Source organism: Glycine soja, chromosome 8, assembly GCF_004193775.1.
Source record: "Glycine soja cultivar W05 chromosome 8, ASM419377v2, whole genome shotgun sequence".
In the NCBI taxonomy this organism is placed as follows: Eukaryota; Viridiplantae; Streptophyta; class Magnoliopsida; order Fabales; family Fabaceae; genus Glycine; species Glycine soja.
Window position 1 is genome coordinate 37080997 of NC_041009.1, and position 14820 is coordinate 37095816.

The 14820-nt window shown below is 34.4% G+C and overlaps 1 pseudogene; it reads left to right on the forward strand.

The window, feature by feature from the left end:
* LOC114424131 overlaps nt 1-12329 on the forward strand; it is a 64325-nt pseudogene extending 51996 nt beyond the window's left edge.
* The last annotated feature ends 2491 nt before the right edge of the window (nt 12330-14820 follow it).

Sequence of the window (14820 nt, forward strand, 5' to 3'; positions counted from 1 at the left end):
TACAAGAGACTATAAAATTTCTAACGAAAAATTTTGAAATGAAAAATCTTAGGGAAGCCTCTTTTGTGTTAGGTATTAAGATACTAAGAGATCGCTCTCAAGGTATCTTAAGGTTGTCACAAGAGAGATATATCAATAATATCCTAGATAAATTTAGCATGAAAGATAGTAAACCAAGAGATACCCCGATTGCCAAAATAGACAAATTTATGTTGGACAAGTGGCCTCAGATATCTTAAGAAGGGGGGGTTGAATTAAGATATTACAACTTATTTCCCCAATTAAAAATTCTATTTCACTTTCTATTCAAGTTATAAATTCCCTTAATAATGAATTTCTTAAATATTGATTCAAATAGAACAATTTGAATATGAATATAAAACAATAATAAATAAAGGAGTTTAAGGGAAGAGAAAATGCAAACTCAGATTTATACTGGTTCGGCCACACCCTTGTGCCTACGTCCAGTCCCCAAGCAACCCACTTGAGAGTTCCACTATCTTGTAAAATCCTTTTACAAGTTCTAAACACACAAGGACAACCCTTCCTTTGTGTTTAGAATTTTTTCACAACAAGAGACCCTCGGTCTCTTAATCCCTTTACAGAATGAAGAAGAAGAAAAGAAGAAATCTCTCTTGAAAGAGATATATTGAACAATTTGAGCACTCAAAAATTCCTTATTGAATCACAAGTAATTTGACCAAGGAATTTGTAAGAGGATAAAACAATTTTGCTTTATAAGAGGATAAGACTTTTTTTGTTCTGAAAAACTCTTAGCAAATTCGTGTCTCAAGTCACATATATATAGGCCTTTGATAGCCATTCAAGAACCACATAAAAAGATGTGACTGTTGAGAATATTTTCTGAAAATCTGCTCTGGTAATCGATTACAGTATATGTGTAATCGATTACAAGCTTTAAAATTTGAATTAAAACGTTCAGAAACTGCTGGTAATCGATTACCATATATGTGTAATCGATTACACAGTGCAAATTTTGAATTCAAATTTTAATAGTTGTTGTAAATCAGTTTTGGTCACTGGTAATCGATTATATCCTCTGGTAATCGATTACCAGAGAGTAAATTTGTTTGAAAAAGACTTTTTAACTTAAATTTTTTGGCCAAACCTTTTGCTACTTCAATTGGAATTCCCTTCCTATTTAATATACCCTTTCTAAGACTCTAGAGACTGTCTTGATCATCCATCTTGAATATCTTTAATTTCTTTGTCTTGAATAAGGCTTTGAGACGCATGTGAACCTTTGACATCATCAAAACATTCAGATCAAAACATTCAGCTTGATCCTTTGTCTACAATCTCCCCCTTTTTGATGATGACAATCCCTGAAATCAAGACAAGCTATATACAAGATGATAGCACGTTCATACAACCCTTACTCCCCCTATCTTTTGGCATGTATGCCTAACTTTACTTAATAATAAATTTCTAATTGATTTCTACCCCAAGCTCTCTCAAGTTCTCTCCCCCTTTGGCAACATCAAAAAGAACTAAGCAACACAATCAAAATTCAAACAGAGCCAAACATTAAACCAAAATAAATCCATACATTGTCATAACCAACCAAAGCAAAGTCCAGAAATATAATAATAGTGCAAGAGTACGATAACTAGTGCAACAAAAAGCCAAATACACGGCGATCAAAACAAAGTACCAATAATACTTAATTACTAATAAAACTTAGTCATAATAATAATAACAATGAATCTAAGAGGATGATGGAGGCGGTGGTGGTGGATCAAAGCAAGTACGGATGAAGGAGACATCTTCTTCAACTTGTGTGAGGCGAATATCCATGCCGGCAAAGCGTGTATCCAATGAGTCAAAACGTTCACCAACATAAGAACAAAGACCTCGTAATTCGGTAAGGACTTCATTCAGGAGTGCTGAATCTTCACGCTGAGGAGGAGGTGAAGGAGTACGCTCATCTTGAGGAGGGAGTGCGTCTTTCTTCAGCCATTGACCATTCCGATCCTTACGGTAACCAAAGGAAGTCACAGCACCAGCACCAATTGCAAAGGATCGCTTGACTTGAACAAATGGCTCATCATCAAGCGGAATTTGAAAATGACGCAGAAACAAAGCTATCAACTGTGGATAAGGTAGAGGTGCATTGGCCCGTAATGCCTTATGCATTCGGTACCGAACCAAATAGGCCCAGTCGATCTGACGACCGGTGAGAAAAGCCCACATCAAAATCAAATCCTCCTCAGAGGCTTGTGCTAAATTTGAAGACCGGGGAAGTAAAATTCTAACAATTATATAGTGCATGATGCGATTATCAAAAGTTAATGATTCGGCCAGCAATCTATCGGTCATTTCAGCCTGATCACTGCAGACCATGCGGCGAGCATCATGACTAGAATAATCAAATTTCCAGTCATCAACAATGGTGCCCTCAAAAGGTGCACCTTGACTGGGTAAATGAGTTAAAGAAAAGAATAAAGACTAATCAATGATCATAGGAATACCATGCACCTCAGAGGAAATAATGTCATCTTGAATTTTCAAATTGCAGTAGAAGACCTTTACAAGTTCAGGATAATGTGGCAATTTTAATGACATGAAATTAACAAGGCCAGAATTTTGAAACACTTGATAGCAATCAAACGTTTCATCATTAAAAAACTCTACATCTAGGTACTTAGGGTCTAAGATGATCCTAGAAGAAAATTGAGAGAGGTACCGTAGACGCTGATCATCAGAAGAAAACAATGTAGATGATCTTGGAGATGATAAAGATGGATGAATAGGTGTTGTGGATGCTTCAGATGGTCCGTGGCGGCGATGGGCAGCAGCAGCAGCGGTGGAGGATGATCCCTTTCTCTTCTTCGATGGCTCTTCCATTTGATGAAGTTTTAGTGGATTTTAATCAGTGGAAGTCAAAGAGGAATGAAAAAGAGGAAGATTGGGCTTTACGGGACGTGATTTGGTGAAGAATTGAGTGAGATTCGAAGATTTGAAGTTTTAGGTATGAAGGAGGCGTGAGAGGAGGCCGTAGCTGCGCAGCAGCTCTGATTTCGTGAGTATTTATAGACAAGGACGAGTTGTAATCGATTACAAGGCTTGGTAATAGATTACAAGAGTAATGAGCCTTCTGGTAATCGATTACAGGATGTTGTAATCGATTATAGGCTGTCTGTTCTTGTGTAATCGATTACAATGGATGGTAATCGATTACCAGAACATAACCTAGGCTAGTTTCTAAAAAAAAATATCTATGTCTATTCTAAACACATCTAATATGATTAATCATCACTACTAATGCACTTTAAATCAATCATTCAACTATACAGCACACAGGAATACATAAATTCTATCATAATAACAAGAATTTAAGCAAAATTAATCAAAGTAACATATAAACAATCAATCATAAGAGTAAATTAATCAATCAATCATAAAACTTTACCTATCCAAATCACTAAGGTCTAAAAGTCCTAATTCTCTTCTTATTGAAAAGAATATATCCTTTGTGAGAGGATTTGTAAAGATATCAGCAAGCTGATTCTTTGTATCAACAAACTCTAGCAAACAATCTCCCTTTAGAACATGGTCTCTTAGAAAATGGTGCCTAATTTCTATATGTTTCATTCTAGAATGTTGTACAGGGTTTTAGGATAGATTTATGGCACTAGTATTATCACACCTAATAGGTATACGATCAAGAAGGATACCATAGTCAGATAATTGTTGCTTCATCCATAAAATCTGTGCACAACAACTGCCGGCAGAAATATATTCCGCTTCTGCAGTGGATAAAGCAACACTGTTTTGTTTCTTACTATGCCATGAGACAAGAGCGGATCCAATGAATTGGCAAGTTCCACTTGTGCTTTTTCTATCAGTTTTAGATCCGGCAAAGTCAGAATCAGAATATTCTATTAAGTTACATGTTGAGTTCTTAGGATACCATAATCCTAAATTTATTGTACCTAATAGATATCTCATGATTCTCTTAACTACACTCAAATGTGATTGTTTGGGGTTGGATTGAAACCTAGCACACATGCATACACTAAACATAATATCAGGTCTACTAGCAGATAAATAGAGAAGAGATCCGATCATACCTCGATACTGTTTCATGTCTATAGATTGACCAGATTCATCTTTATCTAAGTAACAGCTAGTGCTCATCGGTGTAGCCATGTGTTTTGCACTTTCCATCCCAAATGTTTTGATCAATTCCTTGCAGTACTTAGATTGATTGATGAATATACCTTCTTGAGTTTGCTTGATTTGTAATCCCAGGAAGTACTTTAGTTCTACCATCATTGACATTTCAAATTCACTTTGCATATCAAGGGAAAACTCCTTGCACAATGAATCATTAGTGGATCCAAAAATTATATCATCAACATATATTTGAACCAACAAAATATCATTATGCTTTCTCTTTATGAATAATGTGGTATCCACTTTTCCTCTAGAAAATTCTTTTTCTAAGAGAAAATTACTTAAACGTTCATACCACGCCCTAGGGGCTTGTTTCAAACCATTTTCAAACCATAAAGAGCCTTTCGCAATTTATAAACATGATTTGGTTTATCTGGGATTTCAAAGCCTGGGGGTTGTTCAACATATACTTCTTCTTGAATTAAACCATTTAGAAAAGCACTTTTAACATCCATTTGATAGAGTTTAAAATTCATTATGGATGCATATGCTAAGAGCATTCTAATTGGCTTCTAATCTTGCAACTGGAGCATATGTTTCTTCATAGTCTATTCCCTCTTCTTGATTATACCCTTTTGCTACTAACCTAGCCTTATTTATAATAATTATGCCATGTTCATCTAATTTATTTCTAAAAACCCATTTTGTTCCTATGATAGGATAATTTTCAGGTTTTTCTACCAATTTCCACACATTGTTTCTTTCAAATTGATTCAGTTCTTCTTGCATGGAAATGATCCAGTTATCATCTATTATGGCTTCTTTTATATTTTTAGGTTCAATCATAGATACAAAAGCCATATTATTGCATAAATCTTTAAGAGAATGTCTAGTTGTTACCCCTTTTGATATATCACCAATAATGTTGTCGAGGGGATGATCTCTTGAGGCTTTCCATTCTCTTGAAAGTTCATTATTTGCTCTAACTTCATTATCTTGAGAATCTTCATTGCTTCCTTCATCTTTTTCTTTAGAGTCATTTCCATGAATATGTGTATCTTCTAAGGAATCTGAAATATCATCTAAAAAATCCTTCCTTGGAAGAATGGCATTAGACTCATCAAAGGAAACATGTATAGACTCTCAATTGTCATTGTTATTTTATTATATATTCTATAAGCTTTACTATGCAGAGAATATCCAAGGAAAATACCTTCATCTAACTTAGCATCAAATTTTCCTAAGTTATCTTTTCCATTATTCAATACAAAACATTTACAACCAAAGATATGAAGATGTGAGATGTTTGGTTTTCTGCCATTGAACAATTCATATGGAGTTTTCTTTAAAATGGGTCTTATTAGAGCCCTATTTAAAATATAGCATGCAGTGTTAACGGCTTCAGCCCAAAAGTATTTTGGAAGAGGAGTATCATTTAATAAAGTTCTAGCAATCTCTTCCAAAGATCTATTTTTCCTTTCAACAACACCATTTTGTTGAGGGGTTCTTGGTGCAGAAAAGTTATGCTCAATCCCATGCTTATCACAAAATAATTCAAATTCTTTATTTTCAAACTCACCCCCATGATCACTGCTAATAGATATAATCTTGAGATTTTTCTTATTTTGAATGATTTTTGCAAGTTTTCTAAATGCTTGAAATGCATCATTCTTATGAGTGATAAAAAGAGTCCATGTGTATCTAGAATAATCACCAACTATAACAAGAGCATAGTAACTTCCTCCAAAACTCATGATTCTAGAAGGACCAAACAAATCCATATGTAGTAATTGTAAGGGTTGAGTAGTTGAAACAATATTTTTAGATTTGAAAGAAACTCTAGTTTGTTTTCCCTTTTGACATGCATCACATAGCCTATCTTTTTCAAATATTAGTTTTGGCAAACCAACAACTAAATCTTTTGATATTAATCTATTTAAGTGTTCCATGTTTATATGTGCAATCCGTTTATGCCACAACCATGGATCATCATCTTTACTAAGAAAACATTGATTATTATCTAGTTTTTGACTTAAATCTATCATGTAAACATTGTTGACTCTAAACCCTATATGCTTTATATTCGTATCATGTTTATGTTCAATGACACACTTTTGAGAATCAAATGATACCAGATAGCCTTTGTCACATAATTGACTCACACTAAGCAGACTATGTTTAAGACCTTCAACAAGTAGAACATTTTCAATGGAGGTTGAAGCATTTGTACCTATTTTTCCAACTCCAAGAATTCTACCTTTGTTATTGTCACCATAAGTTACATGTCCGCTTTTCTTGGGAGAGATATGTGTGAATTTTGATTCATCTCCCGTCATATGTTTTGAGCATCCGCTATCTATGTACCACTTTTTCCTCAAGGGTTCCTACAAAATCAAGGTTGTGACTTAGGTACCCAAATTTTATTGGGTCCTTGTGTGTTAGTATGAATAAAGGATCCTTTTGGAACCCAAATCATTTTAATATTGTTACAATTTCTTCTAAAATAGCATGTAGATGTGCCATGCCCTTTTCTTCCACAGTAAAAACATGTGATAGAACTAGAATTATATTTTTGTGTGGAAGTAGAGAAGTTTTTATGAAATTTTTGTTGTTTTTCAGATTTATATCCTAGTCCAGCCTTATTAGAGACATGTCTTTGTTTTCCTAATATGACATCTAAATTATTTTTACTATAAGAGAATTTTGCAAGTGAGTTTTTCAACTCTTTGATTTTTTTTTCATACTTTTCACAACAACTACAAGAATCTGACATTTTCTTGTTAGAAATAGTAGAAATATGAACTTTTTCATTTGTTTTAGAAATTGAGACTTGATTTCTAAGATGATCTAATTCTTTGTTTAATTTTGAAATTTCATTTTCTAAATTTGAAATTGTTTTCTTTGAAGATGAAACTAACTTTGCAAGTTTAATTGACTCTTTATGCAGATCAGCAAATGCATCTTGCAATTCATCAAAAGAAATAGATAAGTTGTTTGAAGATGTTACCTCTTCATCACTTTCATAACTTTTAGCCATAAAGCAGAGGTTTATTTCTTCATTTTCTGAATCTTCAGAAGATTCCATATCGTTTTCATCCCATGTAATGTATGCTTTCTTCAATTTCTTTTCATTGATATTTTTCTTTTCAGACTTCTCCATCTTTTTCTTGAAGATGGGACAATCAACCCTCAGATGTCCAGGTTGATTGCACTCAAAGCATTTTAGAGTAGAGGATGAAGTTTTTGTCCTTCTTTTAGGTTTAAAATTGGGTCGCTTTTGATTTCCTCTAACTCTCAGGAACTTGTTGAATCTTTTTACAAAAAGACTAATATCTTCATCATTATCCAAGTCAATTGAATCTTCTTTATCACTGTCTTCTTGGATTGCAGATGAGGCTTTAAGAGCGATTCCCTTCTTCTTCTTATCAGTTTCTTCATGTTGATTTAATCTCAATAATTCCATTTCATGCTCCTGCAATTTTCCAAATAACGTAGCAAGAGACATACTAGACAAATCTTGAGATTCTGTGATGGCTGTTACCTTTGGTTGCCATTCTCTATTAAGACATCTTAAAACTTTATTTACTAGATCTTCATTTTGAAAAGTTTTTCCTAGAGATGGAAGATGATTAACTATGTGTGTGAATCTCTTTTGCATGTCTTGTATACTTTCATTTATATTCATCCTAAAAAGTTCATATTCACGAGTTAAAGTGTTTATCCTAGATCTTTTAACATCTGTTGTGCCTTCATGTGTTACTTGTAGTGTATCCCACATATCTTTAGCACTTTTACAATTTGAAACCCTAAAGTATTCATCTATTCCTAGGGCAGATGTAATAATATTTTTGGCCTTTAAATTATATTGTACTAATCTTCTTTCTTCCTCAGTCCAGTCTGCTCTAGGTTTTTCTATTGTTGCACTTCCGGCTATTATAGAGGGAACATAAGGTCCTTGTTCTATGGCTTCCCAAATATTTAAATCTATTGCCTCTATAAAGATTTGCATGCAGGTTTTCCAGTAGTGGTAACCCACTCCATTAAAGATAGGAGGTCTATTTATAGAATTTCCCTCGGGAAACAAGTAGTTTGATGAGGCCATAATTCTTGAAGCTTCTAAACTTTATACAAGAATGAAGCTCTGATACCACTTGTTAGACAAGTGGCCTCAGATATCTTAAGAAGGGGGGTTGAATTAAGATATTACAACTTATTTCCCCAATTAAAAATTCTATTTCACTTTCTATTCAAGTTATAAATTCCCTTAATAATGAATTTCTTAAATATTGATTCAAATAGAACAATTTGAATATGAATATAAAACAATAATAAATAAAGGAGTTTAAGGGAAGAGAAAATGCAAATTCAGATTTATACTGGTTCAGCCACACCCTTGTGCCTACGTCCAGTCCCCAAGCAACCCGCTTGAGAGTTCCACTATCTTGTAAAATCCTTTTACAAGTTCTAAACACATAAGGACAACCCTTCCTTTGTGTTTATAATTTTTTCACAACAAGAGACCCTCGGTCTCTTAATCCCTTTTCAGAATGAAGAAGAAGAAAAGAAGAAATCTCTCTTGAAAGAGATATATTGAACAATTTGAGCACTCAAAAATTCCTTATTGAATCACAAGTAATTTGGCCAAGAAATTTGTAAGAGGATAAAACAATTTTGCTTTATAAGAGGATAAGACTTTTTTTGTTCTGAAAAACTCTTAGCAAATTCGTGTCTCAAGTCACATATATATAGGCCTTTGATAGCCATTCAAGAACCACATAAAAAGATGTGACTGTTGAGAATATTTTCTGAAAATCTGCTCTGGTAATCGATTACAGTATATGTGTAATCGATTACAAGCTTTAAAATTTGAATTAAAACATTCAGAAACTGCTGGTAATCGATTACCATATATGTGTAATCGATTACACAATGCAAATTTTGAATTCAAATTTTAACAGCTGTTGTAAATCAGTTTTGGCCACTGGTAATCGATTACATCCTCTGGTAATCGATTACCAGAGAGTAAATTTGTTTGAAAAAGACTTTTTAACTTAAATTTTTTGGCCAAACCTTTTGCTACTTCAATTGGAATTCCCTTCCTATTTAATATACCCTTTCTAAGACTCTAGAGACTGTCTTGATCATCCATCTTGAATATCTTTAATTTCTTTGTCTTGAATAAGGCTTTGAGACGCATGTGAACCTTTGGCATCATCAAAACATTCAGCTTGATCCTTTGTCTACAATTTAGTCTCAAAAAATGCCCCAATAATGACCTTGAAAGAACAAAGATGCAAAAGATTTCTTATGCGTCAGCAGTAGGAAGTCTAATGCACGCTCAAGTTTGCACCCGTCCTGATATAGCATTTGTGGTAGGAGTTCTGGGCAGATATTTGAGTAATCTTGGAATGCAACATTGTAAAGCAGTAAAACGTGTGATGCTTTACCTAAAGAGAACAAAAGGATACATGCTCTCTTATCAAAATTCAATGAATTTGGAAATCATTGGGTACTCAGACTCTGATTTTGCTGCATGTCAAGACAACAAACACTCCACATCTGGATACATATTTATATTGGCTGAAGGAGCTATCTCTTTAAAGTCTACTAAACCGACTCTCGTAGCTTCTTCAACCATGGTTGCGGAGTTCATTGCTTGTTTTGAGGCTTCCAACCATGGGATATGGCTGAGAAATATTGTCACTAGTTTGCATGTGGTGGATGGCATTGAAAGACCATTGAAAATTTATTGTGACAATAAATTGGTAGTTCTTTAATCCAACAACAATAAAAGTACAATCAAATCAAAGTTTATTGGCATCAAGTTTTTGGTTGTTAAGAAAAGAGTTAAGAATAAACAAATTTCCATAGAACATTTAAGGACTAATGATATGCTAGTTGACTCACTCACGAAAGGTTTGGTACCTAAAGTTTTTCATGAGCACATTGCTCATATGGGTGTGGTTCCTTATAGCATCTTAGTTTAATGGGAGTCTCATTTATGTTCTATGTTTTATGTTTTTTTAGATATTTGTATAGATTGAATTTTCTATATAATAAAGTTAAAGTTTATCATTTCATTATGAGCTTGTTTTGTTTGCAATATTTATGTTGTGTTTGGATTGATCTCTATAAATAATAAAATTTAGACTAGTTGGAAATGAACATGAATAAGATCAAATTACATGTTATTTTCATGCCGCTTATCCATATTTGATATATGTCATCAAGTATATGTGACATTCGTGATCATTATAGCTCAATCATGTTAGATAGTGATGAAAACTGGCACAGTTCTGTGTTATTATATAAGATGGACCAGATTTTTTAAGAAAAATCTAAAAGTAAATAGCATATGGTTGCACACCTAAAGACTTTTGTAGTATAAATGACTAAAGTTAATATGAAGCCTAAGTAGGAGAATGTTAGGAATTTTATAATTCCTAATTAATTAATTAATATGGGCTACATATTATATTATAACATTTATATTAGTTATTTACATTTTTTTGGGCTCAATATAAGTGATATAATTTGGTGAGCCTATTAGACTATCATCAGAAAATTAATATGGGCTTAATAAGCAGAAACCGCTTTGGCTCATTAGGGAATAATGAGAACTCTACCAGGTTAAAAATCTAAAACACGGTTGTACTCCCCAATATACCAAATCAAGAAACTGTATGCTCGTCTCCCTATCTGACGAGAAAATGAAGATCCCAACAAAGGAAAATTGTGGTTTGGTTGAGAAAGATCACCAAACCAATTGCTTCTTATAATTGTTAATTTTGCTGCATACTATGGATACAGGTATTCTTCATAACCCCTCTTGATAATCTAACATAATGTGTTCCTGGTTGGTTATTGATATTTTATAAGGATCCCCTAAAATTCTAACATATCCCTCTGGTCAGATGTTGTGCAGCAAGTATTAGTTACCCCTAACAGCACAAAATTGTGACTGTATATAAAAAATTCCTAAAGTTCTTATTATATGACTTATGAAATGTAATTTGATTATGTTCTACAACTAATCGACAATCTAAAGAAGTTAGAAGTTGGCCTTACGATTTTCCTAAATAAGTGGATTTTATTCCACCGAATCAAAAGGGAATAGTTTTGGGAAGATTATTAGTCCAAGATAGGTAAATGTCAATGCCTTGTACGTACACTTTATTTCTTCAATTTCATACTATAGATATTAATATAAAAATGGATAAAATCAAGGGATTGAACACAAGTGGTTAATAAGTTGAAGTTAAGGTTGAATCATTTGGGTATTATCTGAGTTCGATCCTTAACGAAAACAATTATTGACCAGGCTCTTCTTACCTCTCGGCTGAACTCCAGATTAGTCAATGTTTTTCCCCTAATGAACCGAAGGGTTAAGACCAATAAATATAAAAGTCGCCAATGTTCCTTTTATTTCCTTGCTTTACCAGGTACTTCAGAGGAGGTAGATTTCTATATGCTAGCAATGCTTATGTTGGGCTAGCTTTGCCTGGAGATGAAGGATCATGGCAGAGAGAAAGCAAGGCATATTTGGAATAGGAGCCAATGAAACTTATTTTTACTTGTAACACGTTTGGATTAAATTCAATTTTCCCATAATCAATTCCAAAACCACGTTGAAAGCCAAACCAATAAATAGTTGTTTCCAGTTTTTCAACTTTTCACCGTGATTTTGAGTACCATAATCAATTTTGATAGTTATCCAAACACACTATTAATTTCTTTATTTATTTTATATCAAGGTACTTAAAAAGGGTTTGAAAATTTTATGCCAGTCACAGGGCTATCAATTTTGGACTCAAACTGATACAAAGGGTTTCTTCCTAATAAATAATATTGTGCCTGGTGACTATAATTTTTATGCATGGGTTCCTGGCTTCATTGGTGATCACAAATATAATGCTACAATCACCATCACACAAGGTAGAATTTATTCCCTTACTCTCTTGTGTGTTAAGGCCAAAATTAGTTATTACTTTGCCCAATTGAACAATTACTTGTTAGAACCTCTAGGAGGAGTCATCAAATTGGATTCACTCGTGTATGCTCCTCCAAGAAATGGACCAACCATGTGGGAATTTGGGTTTCTAGATCACACATCTGCATAATTCTATGTACCAAACCCTTATCCTACGCTCATGAACAGATTCTACAACGAAGAGCACAGAGCCAAGTAATCCAAAACCCATTATTAATTTACAGTTGTTGTTTTTTTGTGCAAGTCTTTCTTCTTTTCACTTTTATTGATGTATGGCCAATTGTTAAAATAAGTGTTTATTTTAATAAAATAAATAACTTTTTATTTTTTCGTATGTTTGTTTAATTTGTTTAAAAAAAATAGATTTCTGCTTATTTTAGGAAGAAAATCTTATTTGTTTCTTAAAAAACTTATATTTTTTAGACCTAAATATTTTTGGGTCCCTGTAATTTAACGTTTTTTCATTTTTGTCCCTATAGAAAAAAATCGTTTGTCCTTCAAAATGTGTTTTTGTTTTTTATCATTGAAATGTTTTAGATAGTATTTTTAACAATAAAAAAGTGTTTTAAACAGTAAAAAATTGTTATTTCAAACACTTTAAGAACACAAAATAAAACAAACACATTTGATAAGGACTAAAACAAAAAAAAAATTGAAAAAATGAAATAAAAAATACTAATCTGTAAATAAAAAAAATATATTTAAACCTATTTTATATTTTGAACGTGTTATGTTTCGAACTTAAGACCATTAATATTATTGCAATAAGAAAATTATTAGTTCAGGTTGAGGATAGTAAAAATAATATTTATATAAAAAATACTTATTTTAAAGTTACTTTTTAAGTTTAAACATAATCGTAATAATGTATCTCTATTTTTTAAAGCTTTAGGCAATACGGGTTGTGGGAATGTTATATTGATTTATACCCAAATGATGATCGTGTTTACTGATAGACCCAACAACATCAGCAACACACCAGCAATAGCAAAAGCAAGACCCAAGAGACAACACAATACCCCTACATACCTAAAGGATTTTGTGTAACGACATAGTGCTGAGTTGGCATTCCTGTCTGCCACTACCTTAACGAACCTTGTCTACCAATTTCCATTTTGTTAGGATCCTTGTCATCTTGTAATAATATAATTATCAATTTTGTTAGTATAGAAGCATTATAAATACCAACCTCTTGTAAGAAGGAAATGGCAATGAAAAATCTCTTCATCTTCTAATTCTCTTCTCTCATTTTTCTCAGGAGGTACTGACCCTTGAAGTCCAGTATAGATAGTAGGGAGCCTAACATTTTGGTACTCTCGTTGTCTCTGCACCATGGCTGAATCAACTAGATTAAAGGCATCTTCTGATCGATTAGAGGACGGCCTTGTGAAACTTACCGCGAACCATTTATCCTTGAGTGAATCCATTCAGACCATGACCTTGAAACTTGATGAACTGATCCATAACCTAGTCACCAAGAACTCTATTACCTCTTCCCCTTCAGCTTCTTCCATTGTTCTGCCTTCCTTCGCTTCTTCTGTGCATGCCCATTGTCTGAAATTGGAAGTTCCTTGTTTTGATGGCAGTGATGCTCTCTGTTGGATCTTCAAAATCAACCAATTTTTTGAGTACCATTCCACTCTAGAGCATGAGCGTTTAACCATCGCTTCCTTCTACATGGATGGTAGCGCTTTACCCTGGTTTCAGTGGATGACCAACAATGGTTAACTCACGTCTTGGACAGGATTCCTGCAAGCTCTGCAATCGCGGTTCACCCCCTCTCAGTATGAGGATCCCACTGGCGCTTTATTCAAGCTCACCCAATGCAACATAGTTGCCGACTATCTTTCTCAGTTCGAGGACTTAGCTAAATGTGTTATCGGTCTTCCTCCCCCATTTCTCTTAAGCTATTTTGTATCTGGACTCACGCCAGAGATTCGTCGTGAGGTCCAAGCCTTATAGCCATTAACACAGGCTCTGGCGGTGGGGCTCGCTCGCCTTCTGGAGGATAAGTTACTTGAGCAGTGCCGAACATCACGCGGTCGGGTTGCCCTGATACCAACAACCCCACCTTTAACAGCCTTGACGACGTCACCTCCACCATTGTTGCCTGCTCCACCAAAGCTTGAAGCTCTCATACCCCTTAAACATCTTTTGCCGGCGGAATTAGCCACGTGCCGCGAGGGCGACCTTTGCTTCAACTATGACGAGAAGTTCCACCTTCCACCGAGGACACAAGTGTGCCTCTACGGTTTTCCTTCTCATCATGGATGAGGATGATGACACTGAGGCAGATAATCCCATTATACAACCACTTGACCCACCCGACATTCATAGCCCGACCCAGACCCAAATTAGATTTCATTCTCTGTCAGGTCATTTGGTCCCCGAAACTCTGCGACTACTGGGTTCTATGGGTAAGCACTAGGTGGTGATCTTAGTTGATGGGGGTAGCACCCACAACTTTATCCAGGAATCCTTGGCTTCTCAGTTGGGCCTTCCTTTTCGACCTACCACACAGCTTCGATTTATGGTTGGCAATGGGCAGTACCTCCAGTGCCACCGGGTTTGCGAAGTAGTTCCAATCCAAATACATAACCTCATATTCCTGGTCGATTTGCACCTCTTACCCTTGCATGGCACCAACTTAGTCCTTGGAGTTCAATGGCTCAAATCATTGGGTCCGGTCC